This window comes from Hemicordylus capensis, chromosome 4 (genome assembly GCF_027244095.1).
Source record: "Hemicordylus capensis ecotype Gifberg chromosome 4, rHemCap1.1.pri, whole genome shotgun sequence".
Taxonomy (NCBI): domain Eukaryota; kingdom Metazoa; phylum Chordata; class Lepidosauria; order Squamata; family Cordylidae; genus Hemicordylus; species Hemicordylus capensis.
This window is the reverse complement of record NC_069660.1, coordinates 282,141,696-282,158,354: the sequence shown is the minus strand read 5'-3', so window position 1 is coordinate 282,158,354 and position 16,659 is coordinate 282,141,696. Positions and strand designations below refer to the sequence as shown.

General features: G+C 43.4%; 1 long non-coding RNA gene across 1 annotated transcript in view; it reads left to right on the top strand.

The window, feature by feature from the left end:
* LOC128325251 (uncharacterized) overlaps positions 1 to 16,659 on the top strand; it is a 31,602-nt gene that overhangs the window by 2,628 nt on the left and 12,315 nt on the right. Inside the window, exon 2 of the long non-coding RNA XR_008307330.1 lies at positions 15,328 to 15,421. This is a non-coding gene — a long non-coding RNA (uncharacterized LOC128325251). The remainder of the gene's footprint in view (positions 1 to 15,327; positions 15,422 to 16,659) is intronic.

Here is a 16,659-nt window from a genome sequence, read left to right as displayed (position 1 = left end):
TTCCGTCTTCAGTTGCTTTTCCATAACGACATTTCCCTTCTAAACCAAGCAAATTCAAACAACCGCAGGAATAAATTTCCTTTCAGGAGAACTACTGCGGATGCCCACCACTGTCTGTGAGTCAAAGAGGGTGACAGCAGAGCCTTTGCATCCAACAAATCAAATGTGCCCACTTCTTCCTAGTCAGCCACAATATTGCTTCTCTTGCCTTCTTCCTTATCGGGAAGTGGTCATTGCCAACATCATTTACTACCGATGACATCTGACAGACCCGCATCACATCTTGGCATTAGCTTACAGCTGCCACTTTACCCCACTATACCTGCCAGTGTGTCCAGCCAGATACCTGCCTGTCATCACAAGGGAAGCTCACACGACTGACATTGAGGTAGGAGAAGTCTCCTACCCTGGTTTGGGAGCTCCGTGCGCTCTTGATTTTTAATCATGTGTCAGTGAAAAACAAGGTCAGAGGCTCAGAACTGAACTGTGAGCTAAGTCCCAGCTGGGTAGGATGATTTTTCTTCCTACCTTGTTCTGAAGCTGGGGAAGGGATCTTGGTAGGGCATGCTTGTCCTAGGTAGGGCTTGGCTCAAAAACAAGCTCCCCCCTCCAACCTTCTTTTTAACTGACACATGGTTGAAACTCAGGAGTGTGCAGCGCTTCCAAAATAGGTTAATAGGCTTTCCGTGCTCTTATGTCGATCTTGTGAGCAGCCTGTGAACGTCAGGCAAATCTCACAATGCAATCCTAAGCATATTTACCCAGAAGTAAGCCCCTCTGAGTCTGGTAGTGCATACCAGGCCTTTGCACTGCCCCAATAAATCAGATGGCAACATGACACAACACAACATGACAATGGCACTGTTAAGGAGAGGCCATGTTGGCCCCTCCCAACTGTTGTACGTGTCATGTCAGAGATCTGACATGTCTGTCAGACTCCCCCTTGCTGTCCTCTCCTCCTCCTCCAACTGGGTGAAGGTAGGGGACAGGCAGGCTGCTTGTCACTTGTTCTTTGCTCTGGAAGAAAAACACACACACACACACACACACACACACACACACACACACACACACACACACACACCTCTCTGCCTACTGTGGCCTCAGTTTAAAAGGGACTTTCCCCTTGTTTTTAAATTCCTTTCTAGGTCCTGTGAGTGGAGTGGGTCCTTCTGGGTTTGGTAGTTTTTTCTGGGGCTGCAGCCCTTACGTTTGCTTCCAAGTGTAATGGGGCATAGAATTGCTGCCTTAGCCTAGTTCTCGCAAGCAACATTTGATGTGGTAAGCCTAGTCTGGGTTTGTACCACTTACAGTGGGAGCTCACATGACTGGATGTTCTTCTATACAAACAAACAAACAAACAAATCCTGCAAATAGAAAGTTAGATGTCAGTGGAAAGGGACCTTCTGCTTGACAAACCGGTTTTCTATGTTCAGGGTATTTGCTTTGTTTTTAATGGGAGAGCATGCCATTGGAGAGAGCCCCTACTTGCAGGTTGGTGGTACAGTCCAGACACAGGTTTGCCACTTTATATGCTGCTTGTGAGAACTGGGCCAATGGCTCTCCTTTATGGAAAATGGCCTCACCTTCTCTCCAGCACTTTGTTATATTCCCAGTGTAGCATTTTACCTCACTTTCCTTATACACAGCCTGTCCCACATCACCACAGAAATCTTCCTTGTTGGCAGCTCTGGTGTCTAGGAACATTAATCTTCTCTACAATGCTAGGAATGGGACCATGGATGATTTATTGTAATTACCTGTTCTGGTAAAGTGGAGCTCAGGTGAGGCAGCCTCAGTTGTAGTTAAGTGGATGGATTCTATCTCAGAATAACCAGGGACTCCCTGGCAGGGAGAGAGAAATATATTGGGTTGCCATTGTGCTCCTGCCTTCCTGTATAGCCTCAAACATTATTCAATTAAACAGAGGGGGAGACATACATTTGAAGAGACAATGAGTTACTGACACTGTCAAGCATGAGTGTGGCCATTCACATTTATCCACCCACTGCCACACATTCATAATCCAAGTCTGAAACATACAACCTCCCTATTTTAACTTAAGGATTAAACATTTTAACTATAACGCTGTGAATATAATTAAAGAGCATCTTTCCTGAGTTGCAAATTTGAATAAACCTGAACTCAACTGGCTTTCAAGCTTTCTCAGGCTTTCTACTTTATCATTAGTTTTTAACTGAACATTTCCCAAAAATGTTCATCCCAAAGGATGTAGTAGATGCTTCACTGGGTTCCGGCCCTTCCAAGACTTAACAGAACAATCTTGTGGCAGTGAGTATCAATTGTCCCCTTTGTTAAGCAGGTTCCACCATGGTTTGCATTTGGATGGGTGAGTATATGTGAATGCTGTAGGATATTCCCCTTAGGGGATGAGGCCATAGTTTAGTGGTAGAACATCTTCATGCTTGCAAAACAGATCATTGGACTGAGGTCATGTATTTTCTAGATGGAATGGAATTATGGCTGCCTTCAGACATTACGCCAAACATTACGCCAAAAGAGGCAAACATGCCATTTGTTTGGGTTTTTGGTTGTCCGAATGCGGAAACCTGCAGTTCTGCAAGAAAAGAGACCCGAGGTTAATGACCACAAACCTGAATTTGAACCCTTAGTTCTTCTAAGTGGTCTCTGTCCATCAGACAGATGGGCTTAGCGCCTGCATAAAGAAAGCTCTGGAACACTCACAAGCGTATCTTTTCCTGGCTGTCTGATAGGCAGATAGGCTCCTCCCCATTACACCTTAGTCATATGCACCACACCCTCCTCCTCAGTTCTTTTTTGTCTACCTCAGGACATGCTTACAAGCTTTTCTGTCAAGGCAAAACATAGATATTATTTTATGTTGTGTTTATTCATTCTGGTCTCCATCTAAACATCATCTTCTAACAACATTTACTCCAACTTGAAACATCGGCATAAAGGTGACAACAAGCTCCCTCCATCTCCTTCTGGGGTCCTGAAATCCTTTGTGGCTCACATATCTAACATGGCCAAGTCTCTCGGAATACAACTACATGAGAAAGTCAAACCCTCCTCTAATCTTCTCTTTGATGTACTAGAGAGAGAATCATTGAAGCTGGTGGTGGTTCTGATGAATCAAGTTTTACTGGACATTGCTCAAAGCTTCTGGGAGAAACCATCCTCAGTTCCCATTACTTCCAGAAAAGTAGAGAATCTCTACAGGGTAAAGACGGAAGACTGTGTGTTCCTACAGAAGCACCCGATTCCAAACTCAATAGTGGTTGAGGCAGTGCAGGCCAAATCTAAGAACAAGATGCTGTCTACCCCTATGGGCAAGGAGGGCCGTAAATTAGACTTCATAGGCAAGTGCCTGTATGCCAGTTTGACCATGGAGATTAAGAATGCTAATTATCAAGCCTCCATGTCAAGATACAACCACCTGTCATGGGAAAACTTGTCAGGTCATCTAGAATCCTTCCCATCTCTTAAAAGGGAGGCTATTATTTCCTTGCAGAAGGAGAGATGCAGGTTGAGCAAACAGCTCTTACATACTTCCAGACACTCCACTGATTGTGCCGCCAGGTTGCTAGCGAGAACAATTTCACTATGCAGACATGCGTTGCTCCGGTTTTTGAGCTTGAACTCAGAAGCTCAGAAATAAATTGAAGACCTTCCCTTTGATGGCCTGGCCTTGTTTGAGACACAGATGGATGAAACGATGGAATGAGTGCGGAAGATGAGAAAAACGGCCAGATCCATGAGCTTCTTGTCATCATCTTTGAGCTCCAGGTTTAATAGACCTTTTTGTTCACAAAGGCCCCTTTAATCCTGCTCGTCTGGGCCTCAAACCTACGACCATCCTTTTCATCAGTCTCAATACACCCAATTCAATTTGCAGTACAGAAAACACCAGTTCCAAACCACCAAGCCCAGCCATCCGAAATCTAAGTCCACTTCCTTCCCAAAGAGGCCGTGACTACCCCTGGATGGGATTGCGGTTGAGGCCTTAACTGGATTGCTGGGAGTGTATCATGACGGATGTCTGGATCCTTACCATTGTTCACCTAGGCTATGCCATAGAATTCACAGAACGACCACCAGATTCGGGCAGAAGAATCACCCCTGCAAGTGCTATCCTTCAAGAAGAGGTCGAGACCCTCCTCCAGAAAGGCGTTATAGAGTGCATTCCCTCCCACTTAGAGAACGGACTGTTTTCCCTCTACTTTACAATCCTGAAGAGGGATGGCGGCCTGAGGCCCATCCTGGATCTACATCTTCTCAATACATACGTTGAGTACAGACGCTTCAGGATGCTGACCATTGCAGAGATTATGGCACTGCTGTCACAGGGAATGTAGTTTGTCTCCATAGATCTGGAGGACGCTTAGTATCATATATCGATACAGCCACAACACAGGAAATACCTCCGTTTCCAGGTAGGCGAAAACGCATTCCAATTCAGGGCCATGCCCTTCAGACTCTCCTCAGCACTGAGAGTTTTCACAAAGTGAATGGCGGTAGTGGCCGGGCACTTGCAAGCGAGAGGCATTCAGGTTTTTCCTTTCCTAGATGACTGGTTACTGTCCGCAAAGGCTCCAGGACGTCTTCTAAGTGACCTCCAAGTAACTACAATATTATTAAAGGACTTAGGCCTCAGTATTAATTACAAATTGTCAACTGACACTAACACACAGCATAATGTTTCTGGGAGTCATCTTTGACTCCATGACGGCAGCAATAAGCCTTCTGCATGACTGCATCAAACAGATACAAAGTCTGGCTCAGCAACTCTGCAGGAAGGCTTCTCACACTGCATGGGACATACAACGTATGTTGACCCTCATGGCCTCCACAACAGCTATCTTGCCAACAGCCAGGCTTCATATGCGACCATTACAATGATGGTTCCTCAACACATTTCGACCACTCAGGGATCAGAATTGCATTCTGGTGACGCCTTGGTGGCCACGCCAGCCATGGTTCCCTCGTCTTCTCCATCTCTCCTGCAGTCGGTTCATACAGCTTCGTCTCCTGCCAATGTTGCTGTCTCTGCAGGAAGAACAGATCCTTCACCCAGACATTCAAACATTGTGCCTGACAGCCTAGTCGATCCAGATACCTGGCCTCTGGAATAAGATTATTGCAGCATGCAATAACCCTCCACAGTGGCATCCTACAGGGCGAAATGGAAATGTTTTTCGTAGTGTGTAAGGTCACACAGAGGCTTTGACCCTACTGATGCACCACTGCCCATGCTACTCCCTTACTTCTCCACGACCTCAGTCAGGGTGCACCTGGCTGTGATTTTGGCCTTCAGAAACTTCGCTGACCAGAGTTCTTCCCTGTTTGCCCTAAGGGAGGTTAAACAGTTTTTGAAAGGTTTGGCCCATCTTCACCAGAACGTGCCTTTGGCAGCCCCTTTATGGGACTTGCCACATGTCCTAACTGCTCTCATGGGTAAGCCCTTTGAGCCCATGGTGACGTGTGACCTACAGTTACTAACCCTTAAAACTGTTTTCCTAGTTTCTATCATGTTGGCCAGAAGAGTGGGGGAATTAAGAGCCTTCCATTACAATGCTCCTTTCTTGTCGTTTCAAAAAGACAAGGTTGTTTTACAGGTTGATGTTTAATTCCTCCCCAAGGTGGTTTCCACATTCCATAGATCCCAGGCCATCTCCCTACCAGTTTTCTTCCCTGACCCATCTACAGATCTAGAGCATAGGTGGCACGCCCTGGATGTCAGACGGGCAGTAGCTTTTTATGTCGACCACACTGCATCCTTCAGGTCTGCTACAACCTTGCTTGTCATCTATGGAGCACCCCATAAGGGCCATAGGGCTTTGTCCCAGTCAATTTCAGCATGGATTGTCCAGTCCATCAAACTGGCATACCAAATGGCTGGGTTGACTCCCCCAGTTTCACTGAAAGCTCATTTCACCAGAACAGTCTGTACCTGTTCTTGTGTTAATGTCTGTACATGCATTCATTTTAACAGTGAACCTCGGTATAGGATCCCTCAGATGCTGGGTAAAGACAGGAAGTGTACTCTTGAATGTGTGTTGAACTTTGGCTGGTTCAGACAATACTTCATTTAAATTGGATACGCTCCCCAATGGAATTAGGGGAATTAGGTGTCATTTGTGCATGTCCTCGGGGACATATTTTTGGGTGGCACAGAGGGCTTTCTGAACAAGAGGAGAGCATAAAAAATTGCTGCTTCCCCCACTGCACAGGTACAGTTATTTGTGAAGGTCTGTTAGGTTGCTCTTTCACTGCATCAGTGCATTGTAGCTCTGTACGTCAGCCACTGTCCACAGATTGTACATATGAATGACGAATATTTATATATAGGAGAACCTTGTTAATTGCAGACTCCATATCTGTGGTTTCGCGTATCCACGGTTGGGGAATTGACACCTGACCTCAGTATATGTGAAAAAATCAGCAAGTAAGGTGTTGATTTTTGCATATCCGTGGGTCAGGGGAGGCCAGAAATGATCTCAGAGGTCATTTCCAGCTGCCAGTTTGAGATTGGGATCCTCAAAATGGCTCCTTTTGCAGAAAAAAAGGGCAAAACCCTGTGATTTTTGGCCAACCTTTGGCCATTTGTTTGCTATTAGGGGGCATTGTGTGCTGCTGGGGACCCATGGATCATGGTAGGCCACATCCCCCTGCATTTCTATGGTCATTTCCCTGACCTCTGGGAACCTAATCCCTGTGATCCCATTGCCCCAATGCCTCTGTTTTCATGGTTTCCATATCCACGGTAGCAGCGGAGAATGAAAGCCCCACGAATACGGAGGCTTTCCTGTACAGCTTTTCAGCAAAATTTCCCAAAGTGGTTTATGTAGATCTAAATAAATAAATAAAATGGCTCCCTGTCCCCAAAGGGCTCATAATCTAAAAAAGAAACACAAGATAGACACCAGTAACAGCCACTGGAGGGATGCTGTCCTGGGGATGGATAGGGCCAATTGCTCTCCCCCTGCTAAATAAAGAGAATCGCCACTTGTAAAAGTTGCCTCTTTGCTTGTTTAGCATAATGTAGGAATAAGGTTACAGAGTGCCAAAATTCCTGTCCCATGCCCTCTCATAAGAACTTAGCATGGACACTGCTGAACCACAACCATGGGCACCTTCTTAAATGTAGCGGATGGAAGGAACAGTTTCTGGTTCACCATGAGAGGTGGTAAAGGGACAGAAAATGGTGATGGCAGGCAGGGTGGGGGGAGGAGAGAGACCTTATGCACTTGACAGTCTTGGCATGCTCAGTTTTGGGGATCATTGACCAGTACTTTTCCTTCATTCCCATCCTAGCAAAAGCACTGATAATAAATGTAATTACAGTTTGGGCAAAATTGACTATAGCCTTCCAAGCCCAGTAAAATTAACTTAACAGCTAATGTAATGAATGTGTCAATTAATTCCTCATTGTAGCAGTCTGTGTGTGTTGGTAACATTAATGCCTGATAAATGAATATGGTTGTTGAAATTAATTGTTGTACATGTAATTTTGTGATGATAATAACAACGTAGACCAAAAATGCTATTTTTTGCCTTGGGGTCAATCCACTTACTTCATTCCATTAACTGTACTGGCGCTCCTTTGAATTATACCCAGGTGTGTAACTAGACCAGAACCTAAGCCTTCATGCATTCTTAGTAATTTTGTGCAGCATGATCCTATGCATGTTTATTCAGAAATAAATCCCACTAAGTTAAATGGGTTTTACTCCCATGTAAGTTTGTGTAGGATTGCAGTCTTAGATGAAACTGAAACCAAAAAAGTATATAAATTCTCTTCTGTGAAATGTGTTTATGAATGAAGTCTAGGCTCTGTTCTTCTGTATTATAATTTTGGTATGTTTATTCCCATCTGTAAGTACTAAACTCTGTATCTGATTTCAAGAGTCTCAAAGGCAGGATGTGTTTGATGAATTAGAAGCAAATAATTTGTGTATACATTAAGATGAATGAAGACAAACTTTCACATATTAAAAATGTATAATAAAATCATTATATTGTATAATAAAACCATTATGCTGCAAAAACAGTAACCCAAGGATGATTATATACAGAATGCAGAAACAAGATGGAATGGCAATTAAAAGGCTCTAATTGGGTTAACTAGTGTACCAGGCAGTGCTTTGTTCTAATGGGGTGGTGTTGGTAACCTAAGCAGGGCTTTGGTGGAGCAGGAGAACCATCTTGTCCAGTATTCAGTTTCCAGCTGTGGTTAGCCAGAAGCTCACAAACAGAGCATGAAGGGAATGTCTTTTCTCTGTAATTTATCCTCAGTATCTGGAATCCATACTGCTTCTAGCCCTTTCAAACATTAGACAGCAAAGCGTCGTTCATGGTTCCAATGCCAAAAGCAGGTCAGAAGTCCCACCTTGGCGTGTCACTCACCCCCTTGCTGCTCACCATTACAGCATGTTTGCATAGAGAAATGTCATAACCATGTTTTGTAAACTGCCATGAGACATGGGTATGAGGCAATATATAAATGTAGTAAATAAATACTGTAAATAGTAAATAAATTATTTGATGATGATGCCGTGCAAGAGGGCAGTACTAGTACTGCTGACTATTGTAGTACTTATTGCAGTAAGATGACCTCAAAACAGTGGTACATCTGCTGGTAACCTCCAGACTGGATTACTGTAATGCTCTCTATGTGGGGCTGCCCTTGTACGTAGTCCGGAAACTACAGTTGGTTCAGAATGCGGCAGCCAGGCTGGTCTCTGGGTCATCTCGGAGAGACCATATTACTCCTGTATTGAAGGAGTTAACACTGGCTGCCGATATGTTTCCTGGCAAAATACAAGGTGTTAGTTATAACCTCTAAAGCCCTAAACAGCTTAGGCCCTGGGTATTTAAGATAACATCTTCTTCGTTATGAACCCCACCGCCCATTGAGATAATCAGGAGAGGTCCGTCTGCATTTGCCACCGGCTCGTCTGGTGGCTACTCAGGGACGGGCCTTCTCTGTTGCTGCCCCGAGGCTTTGGAATGCACTCCCTACTGAAATAAGAGTCTCCCCATCTCTGACAATTTTTAAAAAGTCTTTAAAGACACATCTGTTCACCCAGGCTTTTAACTGATACTGTTTTGATTGTTTTTAATGTTGTTTTAGAATATTGTTTTAATTTTTTTAAATTGCTGTGTTTTAAATTTCTTGTTTTTGTTTTTAACTAATCTTTTATCTTGTTGTAAACCACCCAGAGATGTAAGTTTTGGGTGGTATAAAAAATATATAAAATAAAATAAAAATAAATAGATAAATATTGCGTGATCACATATTGCACACTACTTCCATTGGGAATAATGGCAGCAGTGTGTGATGTGAGATGTGAGACCACACAAGAGCCAGCAGTACTGGTACTGCCCTCTTGCATAGCAGTTTCACTGGGTGATTTAGAGTGGTGCAGGTGGGTCTGCACTGCCTGCAGTAGGCTGTGGGATATGTCAGCCATTTTGGTTTTTGTCACAATAAACCTGTTAGGCTGAGAGAGAATAATGTATGAAGCCACCTTCCCAAGATTTGTAGCTGAGCAAAGATTTCAACCCTGCTCTCCTTGGCCCAACTGCATATCCCATCCCTTACTGCACACTAGCTGTTTGTTGAGATGTTGTGATGCAGTGGAAAGTTTGCAAGAATACCCTACTGTGTGAAAAGAGAGGTATCATGTAGTGTTTATTCACCACTACTTAATGAAGTATATGTAAAGATTATGAGATGAGACATCACCCAACAAGGTCACATCAGGGTTTATCAGCACGTGGATAAAAGATGCTAATGATTTTCGATTCAAGATGGATAAAGCTATCCAAACCAATGGTTTTAGGCTAGATTAGAAAATTCCCTCAGTGAAAATAATGCAGCTAGGATAGAATTATTAAAACATGGGGTGGAGCCAAAGCAAGCCATATGGTGAATGCCATAACCAGGGCAGACCTGTCATGGCCAGGAAAGCTGGGAAGGCAGGCGAAACGAAATTGTCCTGAAAGGACAACATGCATCCCGCCATGAAGAAATGAGGACAGAGGGCTGTGGGCAATGCATTGTCCAGTGAGTGACACTTGTGCTGATGTGAGACAACAGTGGAAGCTGAGCCATGTCTATGCAAAGTTGATTATGGTGGATGGGACCCTTCAATCCGGCCTTAAAAAACCTCACCACAATGCAAAACACTCACTTCTAATACGCTTAATAAAAAAAATACTGGGTTACTCATGTGAACAGATGACTAATATGTGTATCAGGGGAAATGGCTGTGTAAAGAATCAGTATCTTTCAGTATATTAAATCTAGAATCCGGCCCCCCTGCACCCGTACTCTTCATACAATAATCTCTAGTATGGGAGTAATAGAGTTACAAATGCATGAATCCTCAGCTGCAAAGCATGTTTTCTTCCATTTCCCCCCTCAATTGTTTGTCAGAAGCTCACACAAACAAATTTTGAGAAGTTTGACAAGAATTAATAAAACTATCCTCTCTGTACAATGCATGCAGCTGACCAAATTATGATGCAGTCGTTCAAACACTTGAGCGCTTTATTGATTTCCATAGGAAACGGTTGCATCTGCAAACTTAGTGAGGTATTCAGAAGGTTGCAGTAATGAACCTAATTATTGAAAACTTAATTGGCCAAATTAGTTCAAGAAGCCTAGGAAGGAAAGAAGGGGAGGGAAGGCATCAGCACAAAAACAAAAATGGAAGGTAACTGGTCAAATTAGTTTGAACCCACTTCTACGCACTCTGCCAGATTAAGGATGTGACTGGCAAATTTGAAGTCAGGAATGGATTTTTACCATCTTCCCAGACTTCCACTATAGTTAAAACATTTTTTAAAAATCACAAAAACATCTGCCACCACTCAAAGGAATGCTTAATAATTAACACTCAATTATTAGTACATTTCATCCTGTCCACAAGCTCTTTCATGCGATCTCAGTTTCTCTCATAAACCCCAATTATTTGTTTTCTGATATCATGCATTTAAGCATATGGGCAGTTGCAAAGGATTCAGGTCTATTGATAAATAATATAGGTAACTTAATAATACAAGAATTTTATTATTATGAAATGAAATCACTTGGAATTCAAAACAATGAAGAAAATAGGATATTTCAAAAAAGATCTGCAACGTATTGGAAGTAGGATACATGCTTGCTTGAGATACACAGTTCTAGGAATCAAAGTTTACTTTCAAGCCATACTTAGGGACTAGGAAGCAGGTGACTTCTAGGAACATTGCCTCCAGCAATGTTTTTTGAGAGAACAGATAAGCAAGAACTGGAATTTTACCACAGAGGGCTCCGTCGCTCACACCCCCAGACAAGCAGTGTGGTGGCGACTGGTGCAGAAAGTGAGAGGCAAGGGAACAACAGCTGAACCGCCAGATATCCCACAATACACTGCGTGAGCAGTGCAATGCACTGGGATATCTCCTGGCTGCCAAGGCCCTTGTTCACCCAGCCTCTGTGGCCAAGATGGCTGCCAACAGCCCAGGATAAGCGGCTGGCAGCTTGAGCGTGTGCACAGTCACTCAGTGACGTAGGAGATGCATATGCACCCTCCTGTATTTATTTATTTATTGTATTTGTACACCACCCTAAACTTGCGTCTCTGGGTAATTTACAACAACATAAAACAAATTAATACAAAAATTAAAACATTAAAACAATTTAAAACCATAATTTTAGTTTAAAAGCTTGGGTGAATAAAATGTGTCTTTAAATATCTTTAAAATCTGTCAGAGATGGGGAGCTCTTATTTCAGCAGGGAGCACACACCAAAGTCTTGAGAAAATTGTAGCAGCAGTTATCATATAGAGAGAGTTCAGTATTTTACAGGTATATAAGGTTTTGTGATATTTAATTTAAAAAATCTGGTAACAAGGGGAAGTCAGTATTCAAGATTTATTGCATCTTAGAATGAATTGTCTTCCAAAATTGCTGAGCTTTACTGCACGTCTACCACATATGATAAAAAGTTCCCACCTGATTCATACATTTCCAGCATTTACCAGAAGATTTATTGTCTATCTTTGCAATCATTGTGGGAGTAAGATACCAGCAAAAGTACATTTTATACCAGTTTTCTCTTAATGTGCTATTCACTGTAAATTTAATATTCACCCTCCATTGATACTCCCACTGTTATATATCAATTTTTTTTAGGTTTTGCATCCATCTTATCATGCAATCTTCATACCAAAGTCTTGAGATGGCAACAGAGAAGGCCTGAACCTGAGCTGTCACCAGACAAGCTGGTAGCAGCTGCAGACAGACCTCTCCAGATGATCTCAAAAGGTGATGGGGCTCATGGTGAAGATGTTGTCTAAGTTTGGCTTTAAAAAAGCCAAATCTGGCAACACAGTAATTCAAACCAGGGCAACCAGTGGGTGGAGCCCTACCTAAGGACCCGACCAGCCCTACCTAAGGTAGTTCAGGCATGATGACCTCAGTGTGTGATTTTTCCATACACATAGGTAATGTGGCACTAATGAAATTTAGATGTGGAGGCACTCCTGCTTTGGTCCAGAAATTGACCACCAATTTCAATATGACTGCTTGGCAGTTAGCATTGTAATATTTTTCAGACATATGGCATCTGTGGCAAAGATATATCAGCTGAATTCTTTGAAAATGGGCTTGTAATGAATTTTTTTTTCAAATGAAACCCATAACATCCATATATGTCATTTCATTCTTATCTAAAGTTATGGTTCCCTAAATATCAGTTCTCTTTTCTGCTTGCATAATTCACAAGGTATATTTTCAGATCTGTGTCCTTTCACATTTCAGATAAGCCATGCCATTCTGCACTCTTAAGAGAGTTTAGTATGAACACTGTTCTGTGCTCAGAGATCATGCATGCTCTTCTTTTGGACTTTACACACTGATTAACACTCATACTAAATTTTCATGGAACAAGCATTGTTGCAAATCCCATCCAGTAGAACTGGCCTGAAAAGTAGGGGGTGCCGGAAAAGAAGATTCTCATATTTTTGGCAGTGTGTGCAAAGAACTATGTCAAAGAGAAGTGACAAAGGATGATATTTTGGAACCAACTGAAGTGTAATCGAGACAGATGACATTATGGAAGAATTCAATTGTGAAAATTGGAAGCCTGTAACAAAAATATGCCACATTGCTAAAATAAATTAATAATTGGAACTTAGCCAATGTGACACCACTGTACAATTCACCTGAACTGCCTTTTCTGTTATGCTAATTTCCCAAGGCTTAATCTACCGTTTGTATTAAGAATGGATGGCAAAAAGCATCTCACTATCATTTACAAATACATGTGAAAGGCAAGGCTCTATGTTCACAGGATGGGATGCCATGAGCTTCACTTGGAATTTAGAACTGAAAAGCTGAAATGTGTATCTGAGCTGACCAGCCAAGAAATGTTATTAGATGAGAAGCGTGTGTTGCTTTACGTTTCTTTTAGCCAGTCTAAGTGGTCAAAATGATTGTCTGTTGTTGAGAACAGATTTATATAAAGGCACTCACATCTCTTAGCTGTCTCTTCCCTGTTCATTCTATATTGCTAAGTGAAATACATTACAGAAGAAATTCACTCAGATGAAAATAGCATTTGGTGAACGTGTGGGAAGGCGGAGGGAAGCTATTCCACAGACTTCAAAGCAGATAAAAGTATTCAGAAAAGTTTTATCTTTATTTTATCCGTGTAGCCAGAAGATTGGAGAAAATGGAAGCAGCGGTCAAAGGACATTCTGGGTTGACGTTTTCTCTTCAGTGTACAATTTTCTTTTTTTTAAAAAAAGACCTGTTTATTGGAATTTATGATGAAAATCAGATTCCCATGGAATAGTTCATTTTAAAAAAACTTGTTGGTTTCTTTATAGTGGCCAATTACTGTGGCTTTTGAAAATAATTAAGCTATCTTGACATAGATATCTTGAGTGAAATGCAAACTTTACTGGAAGTTTGAAGCATGATATTAGGGGTCCCCTAAATAAATTCAGTTCAGAAGAAAAGGAGTCTGATCAAAAGAGATCCCACTCTGGTTATTTTGAATAAGAACTTTTCTGTAGCAAAACTGATATACAGGCTGCACATGAGTCGAATCATCAGTCCAGTCCCAATAATGATCCAGGCCATTTCTGCATCATGCACACGACAGAGGGAATGATCTGAATCACACTGAGTTGGTAACTGGTATTGGCTTAATGCATCGTGATGGGGGTGAGGGCTTACCTTTTAAAGAAGGTATTTCTTTCTCTGAAGAAAATGGCTGCATTCTGAGCAGCTGCAGTGGTGGTATTTCAGATTGCTGCCTTTCCTTTCCTTTCCTTCTTTCCTTTCCTTTCCTTTCCTTTCCAAGCACCACATAAATAGCATAAAAGGATCTGAAACTAAGAATTAAAATCACAACCCAACAGATCCAATGATACCATAATTAAGAAAGGAAAGACATAAGGAATCAAATATACGATTTTTAACTGCATCATAAATAATAAAATCATTCCTTAATAGATCATAAGCAGAGGCGTATCTAGGGAAAATAGCGCCTAGGGCAAGCACTGAAATAGTATGCGGAGGTGTACTTGGAAAAACTACATAGAAGTGCCTAGGGCCTCACAGAGGCCATCTGAGCATGCCTAGTGGCCATTTCTTTGGTGGCCATTGTTTAAAAAAAAATTAATTTTAAGAAATTGCGCCCCCCTTCAAGTGGCGCCTGGGTCACGTGCCCTGCCTGCCCCACCCTAGATATGCCCCTGATCATAAGAGGCGAGAATATTATCTTCTTCATAAGGAACTTCAAGTTTCCCCTTTTGATGCAACACTTCCAAATTCTGATGTAACACTTCCTATGGAATCCCCTTTATGAAGAGGATTTATTGCTCATTTTCAAATGTTTTTTCCAACATGGTTTTGAAGTTACTGTGAAGGTTTGCTTGATTTTCATGGGAGACAATATGAACTCACACATGGACACTTGACAAAGTAGTTTGAAACAGCTTATCACTGGATTCCTGTCTTTATAACCATCTATCATGGACTATATAGTTCTCCTTTTTGATTAGCTGTCATTTAACATAGCATATCTTTTGTTAGCATTTTCGACTTGCATGAGCTATTGCTGTTACCATTTCTATATGATTTTATAATTTATAATACAGTTGTAATTCATATATTTCATTCCTTATGTCTTTTTTCTTAATTAATGTATCATTGGATCTGTTGGGTTGCGATTTGAATGATGACCCTTTAACAGCCATTCCCCCTCCCCCCTCCCCCTCCCCCCAGTAATGGATTGGGGAAAGGATGTAACTTCATGATGCTTCCTTCCTGGTGCATTATAGGGCAACACCAGAAAAGGAAAGGCAACAGTTGGAGACACTCCCATTGCCCAGAAGGCAGTCCATTTCTTCAGAGAATCTGGATTTTCATTAAAAGGTAAGCCTTCTAATACTATTTGAGAAAAGGCAAGACCAGGGGAGTTTACAGGCAAAAGTAAGCAAAGATCAACACAATGGCGTATCGGGGGGAAACGGCGCCCAGGGCAAGCTCTGGCCCTGAAATGGCACCCCCGGCCCCCCCGGCCCCCACATACCTGTGAGGGCATGGCGGCGCCCCCCAGGCGGCAGATCGCCGGTGGTGGCGGCGATTTGGCGATGGCGGGTCGCCCGCCGAGTGCGGCGGGTGGGCAGCGGCGATTGGGCGGTGGCGGGCGGCGGTGGGTCGCCCGCCGAGTGCGGCGGTGGCTGGTGGCTGGCGGCGAGCTGTAGCGCTCGCTTCCCAACTGCTTCCCAGCGATGTAGCGCATTGCTTCCCAACTGCGCAGGCGCGCGCCTGCACAGTTCACAGAATGAACTGCGCAGGCGCGCCTGAGCAGTTGGGAAGCGATGGCGGGCCAGATGGCAGGCTTGGCATCGCTCTGCCTGCACTCCTTGGCAGGCGATCCGCCGCTGCTCGGGCCGCGCTACAGCCCATCGCCGCCAGCCACCAGCCACCGCCGCACTCGGCAGGCGACCCGCCGCCGCCGCCCGCCACCTCCAAATCGCCGCAGCACGCCCGCCGCCACACTCGGCGGGCGATCCAGGGGGGCGGGGGGAAGCCACTTTTTGGCACCCTCCACGTGACCCACCAGGGTGGCGCCCAGGGCACGTGCCCTGCCTGCCCCCCCTATCGTTACGCCCCTGGATCAATGCAAGCAAATGCAACTATCCACAATTAGTCATTTCAGTTCTGGATGAGGGTGAAATTTATTATTTATTTTATCTAAAATATGTGTTCCTTCAGATTCCAGGTGTGGTGAATGGTAAAATGATATGGTAAAGGCGTTACGGAAGAAATTAAGTTTGAAGGCAGGTGGGTTTGGATACACAACTGCACCCCACTCCACAATGTAGGGAACCCAGAGTTCCTGGTAATGAGAGAAAATGTTGAAATATTCTAGCATTATCTAGGCCTAGTCTATGCACTGCAGCTTGGATAGATGAAAGAGGATCACATGTCATCCCATGTAAATGACATGTGAGTGGGGGTCCTGTGGCAGTAGTGGCTGTAGTTATGGTGGCCCGGGCCCAACCAAAAAAGGATACACAGGCCACATCCAATGTCACCAAGCCACTGGCCTAGTATAGTGGTTAGAGTGCTGGATTAGGACCGGGAAGACCCAAGTTTGAATTCCC